Here is a 12,337-nt window from a genome sequence, read left to right as displayed (position 1 = left end):
ATAGGGTTTTGTCCGTAGGGATTCTGTCCATAGGGATTTTGGTTCTGCCCCCCAGCGTTCCATGGATTACCAAACTGTCCTGCAGGAGCACCATACGGTTGCGGATAATTCTGATAAGGATTTGCTTGCAGTTGTTGATAATTTTGATATGGGGCAAACAAAGGTTGCCCTTGGGGTTGCTGGTAACCATAAGGTGGCTGGACTCCAAACTAAGTTTGAGAAACAGGCTGAGTTTGATAGACTGGTTGGGATTGAATTCCAACTTGCATTTGAAGACCGGATGGGGCCTGGGGTCCAGCTTGGGGCAAAAAACTGGGTTGAGCAGCGCCAGAAGGATGTATTGTAGGTTGGGCTATCTGGCCGGAAGGATGACCTAGTTGATATTGAGGTTGGCCCACCTGCCCAGAAGGTTGTACTTGCTGGGGTTGGAGTTGTTGCACAACTGAGGGTTGTCCTGACGGACCAGATGGCCAAGTGGGCTAGGCAGTTGGTTGGCCTGATTGAATTTGAGGCTAGCTGACTTGCCCAGGTGCTTGGCTATACTGGACGGTGGGTTAACCATACGGTTGACCAGCTTGTCTAGATGCTGGACCATATTGGACATTAGGTTGGTTTGGGTGAACATACGATTGACCAATTTGTCCAATAGGATAACCTTGCTGGATACCAGGTTGGGCTTGTTGAACAGAAGATTGACCTGAGTTACCAGAAGGTTGAGCATAAGGGGTGAAAGACGGACCACTAGAGGCCAAAGGTTGTCCCTGGAAGGGTTGTCCTTGTTGGCTCCCAGGTTGCCTTGTGTGAGACTGTTGGTCTTGATTAGGTGGTCCTTGGGATTGCGCAGACGATACTTGGCCACCATGATAATAGGTGGGCCCCCAATCAATTGACAACGAGACTGAAAACTCAACTGTCGGTTGAGACGACAAAGGCCTACCAAGATGTGGTAAATACTGGTCATATGGCCCCTCTGCTGGGACATTTGATGTAGGATCAAAGACTCCGAATATAGAGGCCGAAGGACCACTGAGAATGGGAGTCGAAGAAGCTACACATACCGTTGGAATGGTTGGGATTGAGGTAACAGACGTACTGCGACTTTTTGGAGTAAAAGGCTCTGTGGTGGAAATGGCGAGTTGTGACCAAATAGAACTCGTGGAGGGAGTCCTAGAAGACATAGCATCTTGTAATGATTTATAGCCTGGAGGTAGTCTCCCAGTAGTAGGGGTGCTACTAACAAGTATAGGTTCCATTGCGGTGGGAATTTCACCGCTCGTCGCAAGGGATTCTTCAGTCGAAGTAGGGGATACTTCCTCCATATCGGAAGAAAATAGTGGTGCCAAAATACAAGGGGAAGTGTATTCCCAAAAAGGGATACCGTCTTCAGAAGGTTCCCAAACAGGATTCCAATGAAATTCGTAAGTCTCGTCGCCTAGAGCACGAGAATTAATCGGTTGTATACTCGGAATAACAGGAAGAGTATCGCTCACAACTGGTATCTCGGCAAAGGATGAAGACGAGATTGGTAATTCCGCCAGGATGAAATCTTCACAAAATCCTAGGGAAGCTAACGAGAAAGGACCCTACTCAAGCTAATTGCAAACAAGATTTAACCGGGTAATGTGAATCGTGGCCGAATAAATTTTAAGACAAAGGAACTGAACTTGACCTTTTCATGTTTTAAGAGTCGAGAAAAAGGACAAAAATATGACTCTAGTCTCCTTCGAATATTTAGTGAGCCCGAAGTGACAAATGCTCAGGTGAACCTTTTCTTTTAGGGAGTCCGAAAAGGGTCAAAAGTGACTACTCTTGAGAACTAGGCAAAAGGTTTACCAAACAATCCGTAAAACTGCATATACACCTTGGCAATCAGATGAAAACCAAGGACTTCCCGTACGACAGTCAATCTTCCCGAATGCTGTGTTCAGTGCATTACGGCTTGTAAGGCGGCAGACACGGCTTCCTGTGGATAAAGGATGATAACCTAGTGGGGTTTCCACATATACTCGACGGTACGTGGGAGCACAAATCCGTGCTAGACCACTATTGAGTCACAAAAGGAGGAATCACCCAACCATAATGTGAAACAATAGTGACTAGGTTTAACGACGCCAGAACAAGTCTCTAGCCTAGACCTCTAGTTGTATGCGTTAAGTTCCAATGCGTTTTTAGATTCATTTAGTTCATTTTACAGTTGATCTTTGATTAGGTTTCAGTTTCCAGGTCCTACCATATGTAATCTCTCACAATTTCCTAAATGTAGGCTATATGCCAAAATATATCATTCCATTCGATGAACGCAACTACAGAAGAGTTGAGATCTTTTAATCAAACAAAATGATCATCAAACAATCAACAATGACTCTAATGCAGCTAATGGCAATAAACGAAACTTTTTTGCTTTTCTTTTTTTAAAAGTGACTAATTGCTAATAACAATGAAGAACGCTAATTTCCATTAACTAATGCAATGCAAAAAAGATTGTTTGTTTTCTTTTCGATGGCAAAATGCACTTAAACAAATTTTGAGAGATAATAACAAAGAGTAAAAATACAAATTTCGCTCAATGAAAATAAAATCGAGTCTGAAACACCAAGACAATCTTTCAAACCAAGAAAAATCACAAAAACCTCAATGAGCTATGTGATCTAAGCCCAAACGAAGCCAAGCGAAATCCAAACTAAAAAGAGGTAGATTGCTCGAAGCACACAATAAAAAGTTTTGACAACCACTAGATAAGTGCAAAAAGTGGCCAAGAAGTTGACTAGACAATCAAAGAACCAAAAACTCCCACGGAATGCTCGATGTACAAAGCCACTAGATGCTCTAGGGTTGGAATATAAAATCGATGGAAAGAGGCAAACACCCGAAGGATGAAGGTCAAAAACCAGTCAAACAAAGCTCTGACACACTCCAGTAGTTGAAAAAGATGTGACAAGACAGGAATCCAAGCTTAGAAGGCTTCCAAACAAGCAAACTGGAAAAGTTCACAGGCCTGGCGCAACTGTCAGGCTGTAACTCGCGCTTTTAAAGGATTAGCGCGAGTTGCTTTTGTGCAACATGCGCCGACTGGCGCGACTGTCAGGGAAAAAGTCGCGCTAATCAAGTTTACTAGCTTAAAAATAAAAACAACAGTCCAGGGCTTGATCAACAGTATCCAGACAGACCAGGCAGCAAGAAACAACTTAAAAATCCAACCCAGAAAGCTTATCTACGCAAGCAAACAAGAGAAAACCAAAGTGCAAGACAAACTCCAAGCTGTTTGGTTCGTAAACCAAACCGGAGATTGACTGAAGTGGCGTTGATCTACTTCGTTAATGCAGAGCAATAGCGTTTCGAAGGCTACCTGGCCGAACTTCAGGCTCCGTCCAAAGTTTACGAATCAAATAACAACCAACTCCCCAGTGGAGTCGCCAAATTGTTGGAGAGGTAAATCCCCTCTGCAGACAGAGGCGATCCCACTAGCCCAAAATGGGTCTAGCAACAATTAAACAATGCTATCACGCAAGTTCCTAATTGCAAATTAAAGGTAGATTATGAGAACCTGCTTGGATTCCAACGCTAGTGTTGTAGAAGAGTTGACACTCCCGTTCCTTTGCTCCGGCCGGTCACGATCCTCACGATCTCCGTGAATGGACACCTGCACATGCAAAGAACGACACGAATACAAGCATAAAATCCAATAGATGCAATTATATATCGGTCAGAAAAGATATAATCCAAACATCATCATCATAATGAACAACAAGAATGGAACCATAATGATAGTCATCTATTATTGATAATGAACAAAGGAGTATACAACCGAAGTTCTGACGTCAAATCCTCCTTTGGCTGGGTGATCAGCTACACATATCTTGCAAAGCTTGTCAGGATCGGGAACAAGCCTCTCTCTCTCTTTGATTATGAATGCAAAGAAGACTCTTACAACAATCTCTCAGGCTTCTGACAGTATCATTCTCCCTATGCTCAAAACTAGCTTGTCAAATGCACCAGAACAAGCTTCTATAGATGGAGGAGGAGGAAGAGATACAATGAATCCAGATATCCATGGGATAAGCATTATCCTCGAAAAGCTATTATGGATAGAGATACGATGAATCTCGACATCCATGAGATTGGCATTATCCTTGAAAAGCCTCATGAGTTGAAAGGAAAAAACTCTCGGGCGTGCGTTTGTTAAAAAACTTTTCCAAACTTGGTTGGCGTGGGTAAGACTCTGAGACAGAGCGCCAATGGGCGTGCCCTCTTTGGAGAATTTCCCCCATTGGCGTGGGTGATACACTGTGGATCCGCGCTAATGGAAAAAGGGGACTTTTTAAGGATAATCTGCAGGAGATGTCTTCAAGGCATATGAAGTCCATACTTAGGGGAACATAATGCAAGTGTTTTCAAGCCATGTCACTTCTCACAGGTCCCAGAATGAGTCCTCCAAAGTGCGGGAAAGGGGTAACAGGGACGGTGACCAATGGTGACAAATTACTGTGTAACAGCCATGTATGTCCAACATTTTGTTTAGTCCTAATCTCCTTTGGTAGCATGATCCATAACTAGAAATGCTACACAAATACTTGAAGCCCTCTTTACTATTGCCCGATGCTCCTTCCCTGGTTTTTTACATATACCTGCGCAATACTTCTACTATATGTGAAATGTTTGGTCTAGTATAGACCATTGCATACATAGAACTACAAACTAGATTAATATAGAGAACATGAAACATGTCCTCTCTCTCTTCTCGTGTCTTGGGACAATAATCTGTAGATAATTTTACACCTACTGTAATAGGGACTTTTGCATATTAAACCTTTGTATTATTGTCTCGACATACTTCCTTTGATTCAACCAAAGTTTCCTATTTGCCCATGTCTTTTTCTTTTCATGATCAAAATAAAATTTGCAACACCAAGATCTTTCATGTCAAATTTAGAAGACAACTAAGTTATCACATCATGGATGATTTCCTTGTCATTTCCAATCAACGACATATCATCCACATACAAGACTAAATAAATAAGAAAATCACCAATTAACTTGAAATACATGTAGTGATCCTCTTTGTGTTGGAATAAAGATTGTCATTACACCAAAACCCACAGGTGTTAGTAAATGGATGCATCACTAGAGTTGACGGATCCTCGAGAGGCAGTTAAGAACATGTCACGAAACATGTGGAGTTTTGCCAATTCCAACAATCTCCCCCCCAGTGCGACCTAGGGTGTTTTGAACTTGAGACCTTTGGCTTTGATATCGCGTGTTGGTATCACAATTGCTCTTACACCAAAACCCATAGGTGTTAGCAAACAAACACATCGCCAGAGTTGACGGATCTTTGAGAGGTAGTTAAGCACATGTCGTGAAACACACGAGGAGTGCTCCCAAGTCCAACACTTTGCTCCTTGTGAAGCCAAGTCTCAATATATAAGTATCAAATTTTTGATACAATATCCTTGATGATTGTTTTAACCCATGCAAGGAATTTTTCAACTTATATACCAGCTCTGTTAGAAAATTATATATTATGGAGCAATGGAACACATAAAATATTGCAGAAATATAAATACAGAAAACACATAAAACAAGAGAGACACAGATATACGTGGTTCACCCAATTTGGGCTACGTCCATGGAGAAACAACTAGTCCTTCCTTTTATATTATCCAACAAACTGAAGAGATACAACCTACAACAGATCCGTTGTAACACCCTCTTTGCTCTCAATCTCCTCTCTCTTCTTCACTTAGAATACAGATATACATAGATGCAATATAATTCCCTCATATATAGTGAGGGGTTGCCTTCTAGGGCAAAAAATCCTAAATTAAACATAACTTCTATACCGTCAGATCATCCGCCTAATGAACGGTCCAAATTGACTAGAAATTACTAAACTTTTACAAGGTAATTTTACATCTATTTTTAGCTTCCGGAGCGCTGCCCCCGAACCCTCGTCGAGGGACCACTGGCCCCTAGACCCCCGCGTGGAGGGGTGTACAATCTTCTTGGGGTATACATCCGGCTGAAACCTTTGAATACAAAAGATAATCAGGCTCCACACCCAACAAGCTCTTTCTTTCCCTTATGCCTAGTATTTTTCTGTTGACAAAAAAATATGTTATAATTCCTCGCCTTCATACTTTTTTGTAAAGGAGGGATTTTTAAATCCTTTTCTTTTATTGTTAAATTTTTCAGGTTTCTTTGACACCCATCCTTTATAACCTTCCCCTTTTTGCTTACTTTGGTTAAAACACAGTTTTGCTTTTCGAATCGCTCATCCATTGTTTTTGGTTGGTCGAATTTAATTATTTCTCTATATGAGAAAGGTAGAAAACTGAAAAATCTTTGGATTTTTTTTTTCTTTTTCTTCTTTCAAGTATGGAACATACCTCAACATATCCATAAATTTACTAACAAATTCATCTATGGTGAGTTGTCCCAACTTCAACTCGTGAAACTCCCTAGCTTTTTCATCAAAATACCTTTCAGTCAAATATTTCTTTTTAAATTCCTTCTTGAACAATTTCCCAATTAAATTTTTGCTTCTAATTCTCTTAACCTCTTTGTTTTCCTTCCACCATAAGGTTGCCTTACCTGTCAACTGATAGGTGGTTAGCATTGCCTTAAGATTATTTGGATATTTGTATACTTCAAAGTATTTGGACATGTTGAGGAGCCATGCCTTTGCTCCTTCTCCAGTTTCACCATCGAAATTGGAAGTTCTAATTTTCTTAACTTCTCCTTGTAACTGAGAAGATGATTTTCTTTTTCGGGATGAAGAAATATTGTTACTTGATTTATGTTCATCTTGATCACTAAACTCATTGGTTTTATTATGAATAGAAATTTTTAAATTACTTCTGCTGGTAATACTAACAGATTTACTTCTAGGTCTGTTCCTATGAGTCTTTTTACTGGCTTTTTCCTTCTTTGATTTTCTTAAGAGGTATCCACTTGGTCTTCTCTAGATTTGACCAACCTTTCTTGATTTGCTTTAATATCATCCAAATCAATTTTCAGATTCCTTATTCCTTGTAGCAATTCGATATTTTTCTCTTCTACATTACTGGTTCCACCTCCAACCATTCCCAGTTCAGTGTCATGCTATGCATCACCCCTTGGTGATCCCACCAAAGTTTGTCCATTAAACTCTTAAGCCATCCTTTAGCTTTCAAATTGTCTTGTATAATATGTTCATAATAGATATAACAATTTTCAATTTTTAAGACCCACAAGAGGTCGAGTGTTGTAACTTTGACTCTGATACCACTTGTAAAAACCCTCACAATTCCAACATTTTTATTATTATTATAGATATTTGTCAATCCAAATATTCATGATTAACTTTCTTTTAATACTATTTCCTATAGATATAAAGGTTTATACATTAAATTGTATAGCTCAGCTTTCCAACTACTTATAATTGAATATTGAAAAAATTGTACTAAATACTATATTTAAATTCTTGACTAAAATCCAAGTGCCTTTTATGATCACTTATGCCTTTTGATTCTTATAAATTTTTTTAATCCCAATTCCTATCTTCACAATGATTCTTGTTTCATACTCTATGTAAGTACACACATACCGCATTGTGCTAAGTTGACCAATGTAATCTTTATTTAATTAAAAACTTATCACTGCCTTACTTAATAAGGAACCCCTTCATTTAAAATTTTAACCCCCACATATATAATTAAAAACTTATCACTGCCTTACTTAATAAGGAACCCCTTCATTTAAAATTTTAACCCCCACATATATATATATATATATATATATAATTCACCATTGGAATTATATTTAAAAATACCCTTTTTGGTTTATTAAAAAGGTTGGACCTTGGTTCATGGTGATACTGTAGAGAGAGGTGTGACGAGATAGTCGAGCTGTGCCAGTTTGAAGCAGCCTGGTGAACAACTCCCATTTCTATTATTCAGTAAGTTGTGTGTGCAATCATTATACAAATAACTGTTGTACAGACCAGAGCAAGCTTGCCACTGAGCTTATCAGTGTCCTGGGCGAGGTGTGCATGCTCATAACCCTCGTTTGACGGTGAACACATTTTACAGTTATTATCAGCTGTGAATCCCTTTTGTCTCACGGCATAACGGAGTACAGGAAGGGAGGTAGAATTTCAGAGGAGTCGGAGGAAAGTTTGTTGGGGAAAAACTCACTGGGAGGGAAGGGCACAATCAGGACACGGAGGGAAGTTTTATGTTTGGGTGAAATTCACCGTGAGACACCTTGGTTACAGGAAGAGATTGTTCTGTGAGGGATAGACATAATTGAACCACGGCTGCACAGAACAAAGGGGTTTTTGACTCTTTGACGCGTGTTAAGTTTGAGTTATCAGTGTCCTCGGCGAGGCGTGTCCGAATAGGACCTCGTCTCGACATAACCCTCTCAGTTCAAGGCGGAAAAGGCGGGGGGAGAAAAAACTGAGGACCAGCCGGGATACAGAAGGAGCACGACCTGAGAGAGGGGGATTCTGACTCTTTGTCGCGCCTCAGAGGAAATGGCCGGGATGAATAATATTGTTTTTGGCGACTCGATGTAAGGTATGCTTGGTCTCCACTTGATATTGTTACAAATATATATGTAAACCATATTGTTATTAGCCCTCATTCTGGTTTTTTTTCCCGGTTCCTGGCCTCAATAGTGTCTTTCTATCAACAAGTTTTTTCGATTCTGCAAAATTATTAGGGTTCATGCCTTTCTGTATAGATATCAAAAATTTCATCTGTCTTAAATTTCCTGTGCTCGAACCGTCTATAGCCCACCATTTTTGGTTTTGGCTATCAGATATTTGTATTATTTCCCATCCATGCCTAGGATTCAGGTTCAGGATAGGGAAGTTTTGGTGTAATTGCAAAGGATGTTATTGCTGTTGCATAGTGTTTTAAAAAATAATATACAGGAACGATATGACTGCTGCATAGTTTTCCGTTTCTCTTTACATAATCTATAAACCCTTTCCATGGTGATTTCTCTGTCGTCTTAGACCATACTATTTCCAATAATAAGTTTAAAGGAGTGTCTTGAATTAATCCTGTATTATTTCCGCCTCCAGCATGCTTTCCTTTTACTATCTCATTGCTGCACTAGAAATTCATCTCTGGTTCCATTTTCCGCTCTACATGGTTTTTCTGGTTTTTCCGGTGACCGGAAATACTTCTCAGATGACAGTTTCTCTACATTCTAGGCGGGTGGATGAGCGTGTGTTGGATGACACCGGCCACATGGTAGGCTCTCGTCATTGTCCCATTTCCCCACATTGACACCGCCAAAAGTCTACGACCCACGTCACCCTTTTCACATCCCCATACATTTCTCTGACATCACACATTCCTCATCAGGAAGGTTGCAGTGTGGAAAGTACATTTGTTTACGCATCCGCTTTTGGTCTTGTACTATGATGGTGATATTTTATTATCATGTCAGGAAAGATCTATTGGAAATTTAAATGTTCATTCAAACATTCCCCTCGTGGAATGGGGCTGCGTCCTTTCCAATATTAATCTTTGTCAGTATAATCTGCCCACACATGTTACCTTACACTCGGATCTAAATCATTCACCTCTAGGTCAGTGGACGTCTTTTTTCCCGATCCAATTTCTGACAGACCTCGTGACTCCCTCCCTGGACACGCTCATGTCTGGGGCCACCATGGAAATTGAGTCCAACGTGTCTGCCTCATTTGCTTTGGTCCACGCAACTATTGAAGTGGAAATGCTCCACGCTGGATCACGCCACCCGGATGCCTTGCAATCCACATTAGGTGAATTTAATATATCCCCTCCAGACCTTTCGACACAATCATCTCACGGTGGCGAGCATGCGCTCCAATGTCGAAAACATAGACAACGTCCCATAAAAACCATCCCGCCTCCCCCTGTTATCAATCTTGACAGTGCCACCCTTGTGGATCGAATTATCAGCCTGGAGAAACGCGCATTAGTTGGCTGTTGGTATTTCCCGGATATGGAGGATTCCGAAATGAGGAATTGGCTGGGAACGAAGTGGAAATCATTGCTAGGATACATCCCCACGATCGTTAGGCTCATGAAAAATTGGTACAATTTCCATTTCCTTAGTATGGAGGATCTTGAGACTATCAGGTCCATTCCCTGGGTTCATGGCAAGAGTTTCCTCGCCCTACATAACTGGTACATTGGATATAATCCCCTGCATAATCTCATATGGGTCAAATTACCTGGTCTGCCGATTGAATTATGGACAAAGGATGCATTAACTGATATCGGAAATGCCATTGGCAAATTTGTCTACATGGACCCGAAATGTCTTGGTGCAAAGGACAAGAGAGTTGCCTAGATCTTAATTGAGAAGGAATACCGTGGCGGTTTTCCTGATCACATTAATCTCCATTGGGGGGACATCAATCTCCATCAGAGGCTGGGATTTTGGGGGGTGCCTTTTCACTGTTCGACCTGCCATAGAACAGGACATCTACAAGACTAGTGCCTGTTCCGTCCGGGCGGCTGCCTACAGGGAAGGAAAAGCCTAAACAAATCAAAGCTGGCATACTCCGCGAAGGAACAAACCGGAAATATTGGTCAAAGGATGGCGTCATATCAGAAAGCGACACATCCAGGTAATTCTCACTGTACTTTTTCCCATATTTCTCCTTTTGTAGACTCTAGGGGTATCTCTCCTATACCTGTTCCATCTTCGCCTTACAACCCTCGAAAGTCTGCGTCACCATTCTTGGGTTGTCTAGCTCACCCTAGCTCCCCCTTGCCCACCTGAACCTATCCCATGCCAGGAAATTCCCGCCCCTTTACCTTTCTCGCACCCTTTCAACAATATCCCGTCATCATCGCACATCACCTACGTACCCTCACCTACACCTTCCCCTACTATGGTGTAACGACCTGTGTTCTCCGGCATGAAGTGCGATGGTAAAAAGTGCGAGCTACTCCAACGATGCGATGACTTATGCGCATTAGTGAGGGAGAGCTCCCTTGTTTATATGGCGTGGAGGTGTATGGAGGCCGACTTGGTGATAGTAGGGGCTTATGCGATGAAGCGTGGGCGTAGGGAGGTCGGCTGGGCAAGCCACCACCACGCCCTACACTTGGTATAAGTTGTATTGTTTTGGCTATCATTCCATCATTGCAAATCACTTGATCATCTTCGCACAAAGGAGTAGTGCGCAGATTCTAGTGCGCAAGACAAGAAGGTGAAGGCGCACATCTCATGCGCCGATTCTTGGGTGAGTTGCACAGTGGAAGGTTGCACTTGGTGTTGGGTGAAGGTGCGGGCAAGGTGTGCCCGGTGATCGGTTGAGGCGTGCACGGGTGTGGCACCCGATTTGTGCGAAGGCGCCCGAAGGTGAAACGGAGGAGCACCCATTTGTGCGAAGGCGCCCGAAGGTGAAACGGAGGAGCACCCATTTGTGCGACGACTTGGCGTGGGTGTCTTGGCGACTCGGGTGAGCGCCCGCCCATCGTGCAAGTGTGCACGAAGACTTGTTGGTGTGTTGGGTTGTGAACGGAAGTGTGTCTCGGTTAGAGGCGCCCGTGTGTGGCGACTTGGAGGCGCGCCCAAGTTGGGCAAACAACACGATCGTGCAACGAGGTGAACGAGGGGTTGGTGAGTCATGCGGCGACTGTGCGAAGGTGCCGACGAGCTGGGCAACCGAGTTTGCCGAAGTTGTGAAAATTGACTAAGTGTAAATTTGGGGTTTCCCAAGATTTAACTTGTACATTGTAAAAGTGAAGATTGTATAATATATTGATATTCGGGCAGACTCATATTGCAGGGAGTTGCCCCTCCCTTTATACTGTTGTGCATTTCTCTTGTTTAATGCTGTTGATAATGAATGTGTATGGGTATTCATTGGTATAAAGGAACACATTAATAATACTTGGTTGCGAAACACAAACTAAGTAGGATAAGTGGAATGTTAGGCGTAGTCCACGAACATAAGTATTGGTGAAAAGAAAGTGTTCCGTGGTGCCGCACCTCGCTATAAGCGGTTGAAAGACTACTGCAGGTGTAGGGGCGTGACAGTTGGTATCAGAGCTGGCTGATGACCGGGTTGACGATGAAGTGCTGATCCCACTGCACTATTGTGATAGTTGGTATCAGAGCTCGGTTGGAGCTGGTGAGCAAGGTTGCTCGTGACGAAGTGCAGGTGTGGATGCACTTGACAGTTGATGACAGTGGAAACAATTACTTGCAGGTGAAGGAAGCTAGTTTCACATACAAGTGGAACAAGGGTCGGTTCATGGGTGCAGGGAACTTGGTGAAGCTGGTGAATGGTGAAACAGGTTTAGCAGAGGTGAAGCTTAGTGCTTGGACCAAGCCGAACGAC

General features: G+C 42.2%; 1 protein-coding gene across 9 annotated transcripts in view; it reads left to right on the top strand.

Annotated features, from left to right (window-relative positions):
* The first annotated feature begins 7,803 nt into the window (after positions 1-7,803).
* Positions 7,804-12,337, top strand: part of LST8-1 (Transducin/WD40 repeat-like superfamily protein) — a 204,168-nt gene continuing 199,634 nt past the window's right edge. For 6 of the 9 annotated variants that reach the window (XM_089426429.1, XM_089426440.1, XM_089426424.1 and 3 more), the window contains exon 1: positions 7,805-8,558. The gene's annotated coding sequence lies outside the window, so the exon portion shown is untranslated. Of the gene's footprint in view, positions 8,559-12,337 lie in introns of all 9 variants that reach the window. The other 3 variants (XM_089426447.1, XM_089426433.1, XM_089426444.1) reach the window with 1 other exon arrangement.

This window comes from Pinus tabuliformis, chromosome 6, assembly GCF_031772625.1.
Source record: "Pinus tabuliformis cultivar Carrire ecotype Pingquan chromosome 6, CPIR1, whole genome shotgun sequence".
NCBI classification, from domain to species: Eukaryota; Viridiplantae; Streptophyta; class Pinopsida; order Pinales; family Pinaceae; genus Pinus; species Pinus tabuliformis.
Note: the sequence above shows the minus strand (reverse complement) of the source record. Positions and strands in the feature narration are given on the sequence as shown.